Source organism: Sceloporus undulatus, chromosome 1 (genome assembly GCF_019175285.1).
Source record: "Sceloporus undulatus isolate JIND9_A2432 ecotype Alabama chromosome 1, SceUnd_v1.1, whole genome shotgun sequence".
NCBI classification, from domain to species: Eukaryota; Metazoa; Chordata; class Lepidosauria; order Squamata; family Phrynosomatidae; genus Sceloporus; species Sceloporus undulatus.
The window spans coordinates 24,319,754-24,334,433 of record NC_056522.1 but is presented as its reverse complement, the minus strand read 5'-3'; positions in this window follow the sequence as shown (position 1 = coordinate 24,334,433).

Below are 14,680 nucleotides of genomic sequence, written 5' to 3'. Positions count from 1 at the left end.
CTCTTAAAGAGCTACTATTCCAGTGTGACTCCTCTAGCAGCCTCCTGTTGCATGCTGGGATTGGCAGTTTTAAGGAGCTGAACTTCTCTGCCTGAGAATTCTAAATACCCCTCCTTAAAACTGCCAATCCCAGCATGCAACAGGAGGCAGCTAGAGGAGTCACACTGGAATAGTACCTCTTTAAGAGCTTGTCTGATAAACACCATAGAATCATAGAGCTGGAAGAGATCTCAAGGGCTATCCAGTCCCGCCTCCCTGCAGTGCAGGAAATCACAATCAAAGCATCCGCGACAGATGGCCATCCACCCAGGGACGTAGCCAGGATTTTAGGAAGGGGGGGGGGGTCTAGACTAAGTGCCACCACTATAATGGGGCTTGGGCATGGCGGCGCAGCAGCATGCACCATTCATTTTTCTAATGGAAGGGGGGTCCGGACCCCAAGAACCCCCCCCCCCCCCCCCGCTACGTCCCTGATCCACCTTCTGTTTAAAAACCTCCAAAGAAGGAGACATCATCACTCTCCAAGGGAGTGTGTTCCACTGTTGATCAACTCTCACTGTCAGGAGGTTCCTCCTAATGTTGAGGTGGAATCTCTTTTCCTGTAGCTTGCATCCATTGCTCCAGGTCCTATTCTCTGGAGCAGTAGAAAACAAGCTTGCTCCCTCCTCAATATGACATCCCTTCAAATATTTAAATAAGGCTTTCAGATCACCTCTTAACCTTCACTTCTCTGGGTCAAACATCCACAGCTTCCCATCTCTCCTCATAAGGCATGGTTTCCAGACCCTTCATCATTTTAGTCGTTCTCCTTTGGACATGCTCCAATTTCTCCACATTCTTTTTAAATTGTGGTGCCCAGAGCTGGACACGAATTTTTTCATACATGAAACATAAATTGATGCCAAATTGTCCTCACATTCAGTGGCAGTGGAGGGGACAGGTGGATGACCCTCACAAGTCATACTTGTCTACCTGTTATCTAGATGTTTTGGATTGGATAACTGTTGTGCCTTATCACTGGTCAAGCTGAATGGGGTTAATGGGATTTGTATGCCAAAAGGCTTGAAAAGCCAAAATATATTTTTCAAAGATTTTACAATGAAAGAAATAAAATAAATTTTAAAAAAAAACCCTTTTTAAAGAATATATTAGAGATTTGGGGGGAAAAACATAAAGAAAAATTAATGCCTGCTATCTCACCATTAACACCAGTTATAAAATTCCCAATAAATTTAAAGGAAGAACCAGTTAAAAAACTAAGAGATCAAAAATATAGAGGATAAAAGAATGGATGAAGATAACAATGGAGAATGGAAAGATAAAGGAGAAATTACAAAGATTAAAATTAACTTGGTTTAATTGTATTCAATTGGAACAATGGACAAAAAACTGGGAGAGAAAAATTATTGAGTTTAGAGAATATACGAAATTTGAATAATTGATTAGGCAAAGAAACAGTACAGAGGCAAATGAAACTTTGAAAGGTGTTACAAGTGAAATATATAAATTATTATTACAATATAATGAGAAAGAAGAATATCTCAGGACAATATGGGAGGAGGATTTAGCACAAACAATAAATGTTCATGATTGGGGGAAAAATTAGAATCAACGTCATTTAAAACATTTATCCATATGAATAAAGGAGAATCATTATAAAATAATTTGGAGATGGTATTTAACGCCAGTAAGGTTAAGCTATATAAATAAGAATCATTCAAGGCTATGATGGAGGGGGTGCCAAGAAATAGGTACTTTATTCATATGTGGTGGGGTTGTAGAATTGTAAAGAAATTTTGCCAAATAGTATTTAAAGAACTAAAAGAAATAATAGAAATTGACCTAGAATTTAGTCCCAAGATAGCATTATTATCTATATATGACAAGATTAATTGCACCCAGGCTATAAAGGATTTAATTACAAATTTATTAACAGCAGCAAGACTAATGATAGCAAAAAAGTGGAAAGATCAGGGAGATCTACAAATACAAGATTGGTATAAAGAGATATGGCAAATAGCAATTAATGATAAGTTAACTTGTGGAATTAAGGTTTTAAAAAAAGAATAATGAAGAGAAATGATTTTGAAGCGATATGGAAAATATTTGTACAAAAGGCTTTAGCAAAAGAAGCAAGTGTTTTACCCCCAGAGGAAGAGTTACAATTTTGGAGGGTAGAGTAATAAAAAGATACTAGGCTTTGGTGATGGGGAGCACTTGCGGGAAGGGGGGGGGAATGAAAAAAGAGAAAAGAATTGAAAAATGAATTAGTGATATAATTAATGGTATTATACCTTTGTGTCATTATGGAAAGTATCTCTCTCTCTCTGGCTTTGCTTCGCGAACAAAGGTTCAAGAAGGACTCATCCCGCGCTTTGTACAAGCACGTTGGTGACTAAAAAGGCCAATTCGGGATAAACAGGTCCGGTTGCAGAAAGCACAGCGGAAAGTCTCCTTGGGTGATGTTTCCGGTTGAGGTTCATTCTGCGTTGTCGTTTCTCTTCGAGGCTCGTTCAGCGTGAGTTTTCGAAGTAGGCTGCAGCGTCATGGATAGTGCGTCTCCATGCCTCCCGATGCGAGGCCAGGGAGGACCATTGTTGGTGATCTATCTGGCCAAGCCGGAGATGTTGTTTCAGGGAGTCCTTGTATCTCTTCTTTGGGGCGCCCCTCTTATGCTGACCTGTGGCGAGTTCACCGTAGAATACTATTTTGGGGAGGCGATGGTCCTTCATCCTAGAAATGTGTCCTGCCCAGCGCAGCTGCGTCCTCAATAGCATGGCCTCAATGCTGGTGATCCCTGCTTGCTCAAGTACAGCAACATTTGTCACATAGTCAGTCCAGTGTATATTTAGAATTGTGCGTAAACAGCGCTGATTAAAGTGTTCAAGGAGTCGTAGGTGTTGGCAATAGGTGACCCATGTTTCAGACCCATAGAGGAGAATAGACAGTACAATGGCTGTATACACACTGATTTTGGTGCTTCGCCTCAAGTGTTTGTTACTCCAGACTCTTTTGTGAAGCCTTCCGAATGCGCTATATGCCTTTGCCAGTCTGTGATCGATCTCTTTATCAATTTTGGCGTCTGAGGAGATGATGCTTCCCAGGTAGGTGAACTGCTGGATGGACTTAAGCACAGATGTGCCTACGGTGATGTGGGGATGGTAGTGTTCTTCCTGTGGTGCCGGCTGGTAGACGACTTCCGTTTTCTTCAGACTGACTTCCAGTCCAAAGAGCTCTGCAGAGCTGCTTCCGTATGGGCAACGAGGGCAGCATCATCAGCAAAAAGCAGCTCACGGACTAGATACTTTAGAGTCTTAGTGCGGGCCCTCAGGCGGCTTAAGTTAAACAAGCTACCATCAGTACGGTAGCGTATATAAATGCCGTCTTCTTCTTTGAGATCTGCCGTAGCCCTTTGGAGCATCATGCTGAAGAGGATTGTAAGTAGAGTTGGAGCGAGAACACAACCTTGTTTCACACCATTAGTTATTAGAAAGGGCTCCGAGAGAGCATCTCCATATCTGACTTGACCTTGCTGGCCTTCATGTAGCAGGATGATCATTTGGAGGAATTTGGGGGGGGGGGCATCCTAGTCGTTCCAGGATCTGCTGCAGACCTTTTCTACTCACAGTGTCGAAGGCTTTGGTGAGGTCGACAAATGTTACATAGAGTCCTTTGTTCTGCTCTCTACATTTCTCTTGCAGTTGTCTAAGGGCAAATACTATGTCTGTAGTGCTCCTATTAGCTCTGAAGCCACATTGGCTTTGGGGGAGAAGTTCTTCTGCAATGGCAGGAACTAATCTGTTTAGCAGTATCCTTGCGAGGATTTTTCCAGCAATGGAGAGCAGTGTCATACCTCGGTAGTTCGAGCAATCCGATTTTGCTCCTTTTTTCTTGTACAGGGTGATGATGACTGCATCTCGGAGGTCTGATGGCAGTTCGCCTTTTTCCCAGCAACTTACAAGGAGTTTGTGGAGTTTAGCATGGAGTGCATGACCTCCATGTTTCCAAGCTTCAGGTGGAATTCCATCAATCCTGGCAGCCTTGCCATTTTTCATCTGCTGTATGGCCTTAACGGTTTCTTCCAAAGTGGGAGCTATGTCCAATTCCTTCTTCATCGGATGTTGTGTCATATGTTGAATAGCTGAGTCTTGGACTACTCGGTTGGCACTAAAGAGGCTTTGGAAATGTTCTGCCCATCGGTTCAGAATGGAAGCTTTATCTGTGATTAGTGTTTGACCATCTGTACTGTATAGGGAGCTTTGGTCTGATATGTAGGTCCAAACACTGCTTTAAGAGCTTCGTAAAATCCTCTGGAATCACCCAGATCTGCACAATGTTGTGTCTTTTCTGCTAAATTGATCCACCACTTCTTCTGAATGTCTCTGAGTTTTTGTTGGAGTTGACTACATACGAGGCGAAAGGCTGCTTTTCTTACATGGCAGGATGGCTGGGCGAAAAGTATATGGTGAAAAGAAATATGAATTAGATTTAGATAAAGTACTAAAGAATGAGATATAATGTGATATATCATATATATGTGGAATATTATGTAAAAGTTTTCATATATGATTGTAAGTAGTTATAATACTAATAAAGATTAATTAATTTAAAAAAAGGCCTGAAAGACCAAAGGTTCCCAGAGAGAAGAGAATGGTATGACACCAAATATGGCAACTCTCTCTGTTCCTGGTCCACATGATAGTTCTGGACTCCTTTGTTTTTAATACAGAAGTGCCCATGGAGATCAAACACAGCAAAGGGCAAATATGCAGAAACTAGTCATCAAACACTTGTTTATCAGTTTGATTTAAATTGCATTGTGTACATGACCTGCTAGAATAGTACTTGCTGACTCTCTTATTTTCGGTTTCCTTTTCCTGTCCCTGAATGCTCGCTTGCATCTTTCTGTTTCTTTTCAGCAGCTGCAGTTCTCAGAAAAGAAGACCAGCAATATCTACATGAATACAAACCAAAAAAGTCCAGACATAGAAATACAAGATCTTCTTTATCTTCTTTTGCCTTCACTTCCTGCTCTATTGATATTGATGAAATATTTAATAAAGGTATTTAACAGAAAAGAAGATCAGCCATGAAGCTGGAATTCAAAACATTAATAACAAGACAGGGGATGAAACTTGGTTTTGTGTTACAAGAGTTCAGATTTAGATTAAACTGAAAGAAGTACCGTAATAATAATCTGTGGTTATGGTACTTCTAATAGGATTGTTTAGTTGTATCTGTAATGATTGAATATATTTATTATTTATTTACCTTTTCATTATAGCTAGGGTGGATCAGAGCCCTATTGTGTTTTACTGTATATACTGCTTTTTCTCACTGATTTTTTAAAAGTTTGCCTTCTTCCCCTTTTAGAAATTTATTATTTGAATGTATATTATATTAGTTTTGCCTCTCCGTTGACGTCCCCTTGTCGTGGGGGAGAGGCTTGCGTACCCTAATGAAATTGTGAGCTATGCTGGCGGTGGTATAATAGTCACCAGTAGGGCCTCCCATACCAGACAGGTCACAACTGAAGGGCCTGACCAAGAGCACCAAAGGGCATGTAGTGCATTTGGAAGGCTTTACAAAAGAGTCTAGAGTAACAAACACTTGAGGCGAAGCACAAAAATCAATGTGTATAGAGCCATTGTACTGTCCATTCTCTTTTATGGGTCTGAAACATGGGTCACCTATCGCCAACACCTACGACTCCTCGAACACTTTCATCAGCGCTGTTTACGCACAATTCTAAATATACACTGGACTGACTATGTGACAAATGTTGCTGTCCTTGGGCAAGCAGGGATCACTAGCATTGAGGCCATGCTATTGAGGATGTAGCTGCGCTGGGCAGGACACGTTTCTAGGATGAAGGACCAACGCCTCCCAAAAATAGTATTCTACGGTGAACTCGCCACGGGTCAGCCTAAGAGGGATGCCCAAAGAAGAGATACAAGGATTCCCTGAAACAACCTCTCAGGCTCGGCCAAATTGATCACCAACAATGGTCTGCCCTGGCCTCACATCGGGAGGCATGGAGACGCACTATCCACGATGCTGCAGCCTTTTTTGAAAGTTCACGCCGAACGAGTCTCAAAAAGAAAAACAACACAGAAAGAACCACAACCCGGAAACATCACCCAAGGAGACTTTTTGCTGTGTTTTCTGCAACCGACTTGTTTATCTTAGATTGGCCTTTTAAGTCATCAACGAGCTTGTAGAAAGCGCCGGATGAGTCCTTCCTGAATCTTTGTTCGCGAAGAAAAGCCAGAGAGAGATATTGGTTTTGATTGAAAATTAAATTTTTGTGGTTAAATTAATTCATTAAAATTAGAAAGTAGTAGTATTTCATTTTAGAAAACCAAGTTTAGACATTAAATTAGCTGATTTGAAATGTTGTGCCAACTCTCTCCTCTCTGACAATGTTTAAGAACAAGAATTAGGGAAATATTTGCCAAACTGGAAAAGAGGGCAGATTGGATGATGGCTTGAAATACAAGCAGATCCAGATTGCAGTACTTTCCAGATATTTAAAACTCCAGCTCCCAGCATTGCTAACTGTTGGACCAAATAGGGCTGAGGGGAACTGAAGTCCAAAACATTTGGAGGAGGTCAAGCTAGGGAAGGCTGCTGTAAGGGAAATAAACATCTCAGACTGAGGCAACTGATGTAAAGATCCAGCACCACTAGTTGTCAATATGACCTTTACCACTCCTTTGATAGCCTCTTTTATTTGGATTGGCACTCTTTCACTTCATGAATAATAAATCAATCAAGGCATAGTTTGCAGAAATCCTCTCCCAGCATGCCTCTATTAATATGTCAAGTATTCCTTAGCACAACTTGAACATACAGTACAGAATTAGTAAGAAAGGTGAATTCCTGTTTGCCTTGACAATGCTTTGGAAAGTGTTCCTGCTGTGTGGTCCTCTTCTAGGTTTGTGGCAACCTTTGTTCCTTTGGCACCCATGATTTTATTTAGTTTAATAGTTGAATGCAGTGCTTGGGGTCGTCAAGGTGAAACCACAGAGCAGAAAAGAGGAGTGGCAACATTCAGGGACATTAACATTAAGAGATGACCAAATCCACCCCAGTGAGAATAGGCATGACACAGAGACTGAAAAACCAGACAAAAATCAATTGTGAAACATAGCAACTGCTGATGAAAAACCACTGCACTTTGCAATCTATACAAGTTCAGTTCATAGTGGCAAAAAGAGAAGAACCAATGTCCTAGTGGTTATTCAGACTATGTAAATTACCCCGGTAGAACCAGGTTGAATCTGCATTGTTCATGTGAATTTTGAATGGATCTAATTATGTTGGGGGGGAGGGCTCCCAATAAATCCACAAAATCCCAGATAAACAATTCCGGTTCTTGTTGTTATTGCTTTTAAGTTTTTCTGAAAGAGTCACATTGTCGGCTGTGTGAATAACTGATGCGGATAGACCCGGGATAAACTGGGATAAAACTCTTTTTGTTCAGCTACCTGTAGACTGTGGAATGACCTGCCAGAAGAGATTAGACAACTGAATAGGCTGCCTGAATTAAAAATACAATTTAAGACTAATCTCTTTCAGTAGGCCTATCCAAATTATTTTTAAAATCTGTAAATTTTAAATGATGCATTTTAAATCTAGATTGTTTTAATACGTATGTGTCTTGTTCGTTCTTTTAAATCGATGTATGTTTTAACTGAAGTTACGTTTTAACTGATGCATATTTGTTGGTCTCCTGTTGTTCCTTGCCTCGATCCATGGGGAGAGGCGGGTAAGAAATAGTTGTTGCTGTTGTTGTTGTCTTGGACATGTTTCAAATACATCCACATAATCGACTCCAACTTTATTTGCAATGCTAACATATGTGGGCAACAAAACCTGCAGAGAAATGCAGAGATGCGGTTCCAATTAAAAAAATAGCATGAACAACAAATTGGGAATGGATGAGTGAGATTATTCGCATAGTTGCACTGCAAAACAAAATGTGTAGATAACTCCCAGATGATGGAGCTGGGCAGCAATTGGAGAAGGGATGTGAGAAAGCAGGAGGTCTTCCTAGTTTCTATTCCTCACATCTCCATTTAAAATGGAATTGGCAAAAGTAATGGGAAAGGCCCTGGGCCTGGCGCTATAGGGAATCACTGCCAATCACAGCAGTTTGGTGAAATGGGCAAACACATGTTCTTGCTATAAGGAAGCTTTCTGTGGGGTTTTGCCTAATCCCCTTATAGCAGAGATGAGGAAAGCACACTCTGTCGGCTTTGTATGGTGGTCCACAATGGTATTTCTGTGTCCTCTGAGAGCCCTAGAAGTTCCATCCCAATTTATTATATCTTTTCCACCAGATTATTTTTGGGCCCCAAGTTGCCCCAAACAGCACAAAATTATCCCCAAAGGTGATGGTGTGTCTTCCCACACCTCAAACCAACCAGAATTAGCTTAAAGGGGAAGTGACATTACTTTCTGTTTCATAAGAACACATCTGCATGACCCAAAAAAGAGGGCAATAATGGTCCCTCCTCTAGCTCAGTTTTCCATCCTGGCTCTGTAGATATAACACTCAGATTTTGGATGTCCACGATTAAGAATCCTCTGAACATGTTTCCCTATTCTGTTTTTCTTTATACACCTAAATGTAAAACTAGCTCAAGGGAGTACACATACACAGTCCCCAACACCAACACTCACTCTCCTGCTAGGCAGAGTGAGGCAGCTGCTTCATGTGGTAAAAGTTGCAAGAGAGTAGTAGTAATAATAATAATAATAATAATAATAATAATAATAATAAAATTTTATTTGTATACCGCCCTTCTGAAAATCAGGGCGGTGAACAGCATCTAATAACAATACATACATATACATTAAAACAATTCAATAAAAACAATAAAATTAACATGCCGGCCTACAGTGCTGACGAGGTGGGGGGGAGAGTTGCTGGTCAGGGGTAGGCTTGTTCGAATAGATGGGTTTTTAGCCCCTTCCTAAATTGGGCTAGGGAGGTGGCTGAGCGGAGCTCGAAGGGCAGCGCATTCCAGAGGTTTGGGGCTAAGATGGAGAAAGCCCTCCTAGAGGTGGAATTATATTTCACCTCTGGAACTCTTAGCAGTAGCTGCCCTGAAGATCGAAGTGCGCGGGGCGGATTGTACGGAGAGAGGCGGTCCTCCAGGTACCCTGGGCCCAAGCCATTTAGGGCTTTATAGGTGATTACCAACACCTTGTATTGCGCCCGGAAGCGAATAGGCAGCCAATGTAAGTCTTTAAGGACAGGTGTTATATGACTGGCCCTGGCAGTGCCAGTGACCAGACGGGCTGCCATATTCTGCACAAGTTGCAGCTTCCGAGTATGGTACAAGGGTTGCCCCATGTAGAGCGCATTGCAGAAATCCAACCTAGAGGTTACCAGGGCGTGTACAACAGTTTCAAGGTCTCCCCGGTCGAGGTAGGGACACAGTTGGCGTATCAGCCGAAGCTGATAACAGGTGCTCCTGACCGTCGCATCCACCTGAGATGTAAGGTGGAGCGACGAGTCCAGGAGCACCCCCAAGCTGCGTACAGAGTCCTTCACGGAAAGCGTGATTCCGTTCAGGACAGGTGGAACCACCGCCAGCCCCGGACCGGGGGAACCTATCACCAGTACTTCCGTCTTCTCTGGATTCAGGCTGAGTCTGTTGTCCCTCATCCAGCCCATTACCGACTCCAGACAGGCCACGAGAGGAGAGACGCCAATCCCGGTCACTGCATCAGTCGGAGACATAGAGAAGACTATTTGGGTGTCATCAGCGTACTGATAACACCGCGCCCCATGTCTCCGGATGATCTCTCCCAGCGGTTTCATGTAAATGTTGAAAAGCATGGGAGACAGAATGGCTCCTTGAGGGACCCCAGATGTAAGGGCCCTCTCATCGGAGCGCACGTCTCCCAGCTGCACCATCTGGGACCTCCCGGAGAGGTAGGACCGGAACCACTGGAGCGCAGTGCCCCCGATTCCCACCTCCGCCAGTCGCCCCAGAAGGATACCATGGTCTATGGTATCGAAAGCCGCTGAGATGTCCAAGAGCACTAACAGGGACACGCTTCCCCTGTCCATGCCCAGACGGAGATCATCGACCAAGGCGACCATAGCAGTCTCAACCCCGTAACCCGCCCGAAAGCCGGTTTGAAATGGGTCTAGATATTCCGCTTCATCCAAGATCGATTGAAGTTGGGTTGCAACTGCCCGCTCGATCACCTTCCCCAGAAATGGCAATAGCAAGATTGGCCAATAATTATTGTGCAACAGGGGGTCGAGGGAGGGCTTTTTTAATAAAGGTTTTACTATGGCCAATTTCAGGTTTGTTGGAAATTGCCCATCCCTCAATGAGGTGTTAATAATCTGCTGTAACAATAAAGTTACAGCTGGGCCCCCCTATGCCGCTAGCCATGAGCGACAGGGATCGAGAGAGCATGTTGTCTTCCTAACACTTCCAAGGATCTTGTCCACATCCTCGGTACTGACAGACTCAAACTGATCCAGCTTAACCAAGTATCAGCCTCTCAGCCATTTGGCTATATTAGAGAAACGCTGTATGTGCCACACAGCCTGATTCAGGTGCAGCAAGAAATGTCCCACTGCTGTGATTAAACTAAAATTCAATTCACTTCCATACAGGGAATAAGAGTGGGATAAAATGGCTTAAATTCTGTTAGTCCTAGCTAGAATAGACCCAGCGAATCAATGGGATTTACCTCTGCATTGACTCCCTATTCAACCATTGATTGAATCAATCTATTGTAGTGTGGTGTAGTGACTTGAGTGTTGGACTGTGACTCTGGAGACCAGGGTTCGAATCCTGGCTCAGCCATGACAACCCACTGGGTGACCTTGGGAAAGTCACTCTCTCTCAGCCTCAGAGGATGGCAATGCCAAGCTCCCTCTGAAAAAGTTTGCTAAAAAAACCTCACGATAGGGTCACCACAAGTCAGAAAATAACTTCACAACAAGAAGAAGTTGGGACTAGGCAAGAAAATTCCAGCCCTTATTTGTTGCTACTTTGTTGATTTTACCAGATGTGTGAAAGATTCCTGATTCAGCTCTCTATACCAGGAAGGGTGAGTTACTAGACTTCTGCTGCATACCCACCAACATTTCACAGAAGCAAATTGGAACGTGTGTGATCAAGCAGCATCAGGGGTGGTCAACGTGACAAAAGTAATTAATGAGGAAGAACAGATAAGCTAAGAGAGTCTAGAACAGTTTGTACTCTTATTAAAGTCTATTAACTCAGCACAATGGGCTGAAATCGTCACCTTCCAGGCCCAAGAAAGAGCAAACTGCTTTTCCACTCTGAACTCAATTTGCAGTAAGTGAAGTAAAGGCTTGTTGGATGTTGTTGTTGTGCACCTTCAAGCTGTTTCCGACTTATGGCGACAACCCTAAGGCGAACCTATCACAAGGTTTTCTTGGCAAGATTTGCACAGAGGAGGTTTGCTTTTGCCATCCCCTGAGGCTGAGAGACTGTGACTTGCCCAAGGACACCCAGTGGGTTTTCATGGCAGAGTGAGGAAGCGAACGTAGGTCTTCAGAGTATTAGTCCAACATTCAAACCACTGAATAGTTCTCCATGTCCTACAATCCACATTTTACATTTTATTAGCATGTGATCTGGCCACATGTGATTCACAGGAGTTCTAGGCCTTTTGTGTCTCCCCAAAAAACCTCTTAAACTATGCAAAATAAGGCTTTGCGATTTTTACTGGTGTATCCACAAGTATTTGAAATATCAAACATGTAACCATGTTTGCTTCTCATGTAGCATGGCTGTGCATTTTCAGCAGAGGGAGAGAGAATAGATGTGAACAGATACACATTTGCGCAGGAAAGTGAAGACTAGCCCTAAGATGAGGGAAAAGGGGGAAAGTGGGAAGAGAAGGAAAGAAACTGGGACATTTTAAAAGCAGCTGAAAAAATAGGAAGACAGAGGATTAATCACAAGTGTACCTGCCAAACTGGCACATTTGGAGGGTATGCTGTCACTGTGCCAAAGGATCAAGAAGTGTGGTTTTTCGTCTTCCTCCATGACAAGCTATACTTGCTGGAAAAAAACTTGCTTTATCACAGTCATGAGCAGTATGAGGGAATTCTGCTCTCTCTTACATCTTGCTCTAATTCCAAACAACAACAACAATTCTTCTTCTTCGTCTTCATCTGTCCTTACCTGCATCTCCCCAAAGCTCAAGGTAGGATGCAACATAGATTAAAATACAGACCATTGAAAACATAGTTAAAACACATAAACATAGGTTTAAAGCAATAATTACATATTAAAATAATGCAAATTAAATTATATCAATTTAAAATTCATAGTTTAAAACCGACTGGGCAGTCCTATTGGCAGAGCTAGGTTTTTAATACTGTTTTAAATTGAGACTGCATGTTTAGCTGTCAGATTTCTCCCAGCAGGTCATTCCACAATCTAGGGATGACCAACAAAAATATCCTCTGAGTGACTGCTGCTAGCATAGTCCTGGCCAGTTGAAGAAAATGTCCACCAGAGAACCTGAATGTACAGGGCGGATTATACAAAAGAAGGCAATCCTTTTGGTAAACTGGACCCAAACCATGTAGGGCTTTAAAGGCAATAACCAACACTTTGTACCTTACCCAGAAACTAACTGTTAGCCAGTGGAATGGTTTTAATATTGGTGCAATATACTCACTCTTAGCTGTACCAGCATCCAAACTAGCAGCTGTATTTGAACTGATGTTTCCAAACTTGGTACAAAGATAGTCCAATATAGAGTGTGTTGCAAAAGTTCAACCTTGAAGTTACCAGCATATGCCCTACCATCTTTAGGCCCTCCAGCTCTAGGAAAGGGCACAGCTGGTGAATCAGCCAAAGCTGATAATACACAACTTTAACTATCTCCTCATAATCCTAACTGAATCTAACAGCTGTTCTGAGTCTAACTAATCCCATTCTTCTTTAATAAATACTAGCCTTTTTCACATCCATTCAAACATACCTCTGTTACAACATAGATGTGCTCCTGGGCATTACTTCTTTAATAGAAAATGTGGTAGCAGAAGTAACATAGGCCTGTTCCAGACTGCCAAAATAAAGCTGCTTTGGGTCTCTTTGGAGGTATGCTATTTAAATGATGCATGGGTCCTAAGAGTCCGGAGGTTGTGCCAAAGCCACACTCCATTCCTAAGCACTGGAGTGCAGCTTTGGTGCAGCTTCCGGATTCTTAGGATGCATGCATAATTTAAACAGCATACCTCCAAAGAGACCCGAAGCAGCTTTATTTTGGCAGTCTGGAACAGGCCATAGAAAGAACAGGGATAGTGTTCAATATCACCAAGAAAGAAAGAAAGAAAGAAAGAACACTTCAAGTTGTTTTAGCAAATTGTTAATCCAAAATTTACAATATGCACATGTGAAATTAAACAACCAGGTCAGGTATGCCTTGTCTAAACAAACAAAAAGATTCTGAACCTTCTGGAGAACACTCGAAAGCTTATTCCAAAATGCTTCCAGTCTTTAATATTTCTTTGCCAAACATACAAGTCTATTGTTTTTTAACATGCTTGGAGCAGCTGGTGAGGTTTATCTGCTCTGCACTGTTCTGTTTTGCTGTTTGTTTATGCTCAGTAAGCGATTCTGGAGGCAGTTGCTGTATACCTTGCCTGTTTTGAGCTCATACAGCTATAGTAGAATCTGCTGTTCTTTCCCAGCTCAAGTTTTATTGAACTGTTTACTGCAGACACACTTCTACAATCTGACAATGAAACCTGTGTTTCTCGAACCCTTCTTCACCATCCTCCAATTTGCCAATGCTGCTTTAAAAAGTTCAACTAGACAGAGGACAAGATGGAAAAGTTCACTTGACGATTTTACCTAGTTCCTTCATAGCTATGCTTTCAAATGTTAGTTTTCTGATTTTTTTGACTACAGTCTCCATTTGGACTGATGACTGAGCAAGTATAAAAATTAATCAGGACAAGCTAATAAAAGTGAACTGGAGAATGAATAAAACAGATTCTCTGTCCAGGGCCACACCATGCATAAATGGGTAGATATTTAGTAGACAGGTCAGGTCACATTCTAGGTGGCAGCAGTGGGATGGGACAGAATGGGCTAAATCTAATTTTAAAAAAATGTGTGCAACTTCAAGTCACCTGTCAATTTATAGTCCTTAAGGATAGACCCATTAAAATGAATAGGATGGAAATCAAATTAATTATGACTAACATCCAACCCATTATTCAAGGACGTAGCTAGAGGGGGGGGTTGGGGGGTTTGGTCCCCCCCCTTCAGGCCTGGGGACATTCAAGCTCCTTCCTCCCCCCCTCCTCCTCTCCATTAAAACCACGGAGGAGCTCCGAGAGGGAAAGGGGGAAAGACAAAGCAAGCTCTTTCCCTTTCGTTTCCATAGGAGTCATGGCAACGTGCTGTGGGATTATGGGTGTTGTAGTTCAGTGACCTCCCCCATCTCTCTTATCTCTGGCTGAGCTTTCTAAATGCCCCTCACCAAACTGCAAAGCCCAGAATTCTATAGCATGGGGGAATCTACACTGTTGATATAATACCCTTTGACACCACTTTAAGTGTTGTAGCTCAATTCTGTGGAATCCTGGGATTTGTATTTTTACAAGCATTTTTTTTCCTTTCTAAAAGAGTACTGGTGCCTCACAAAACTA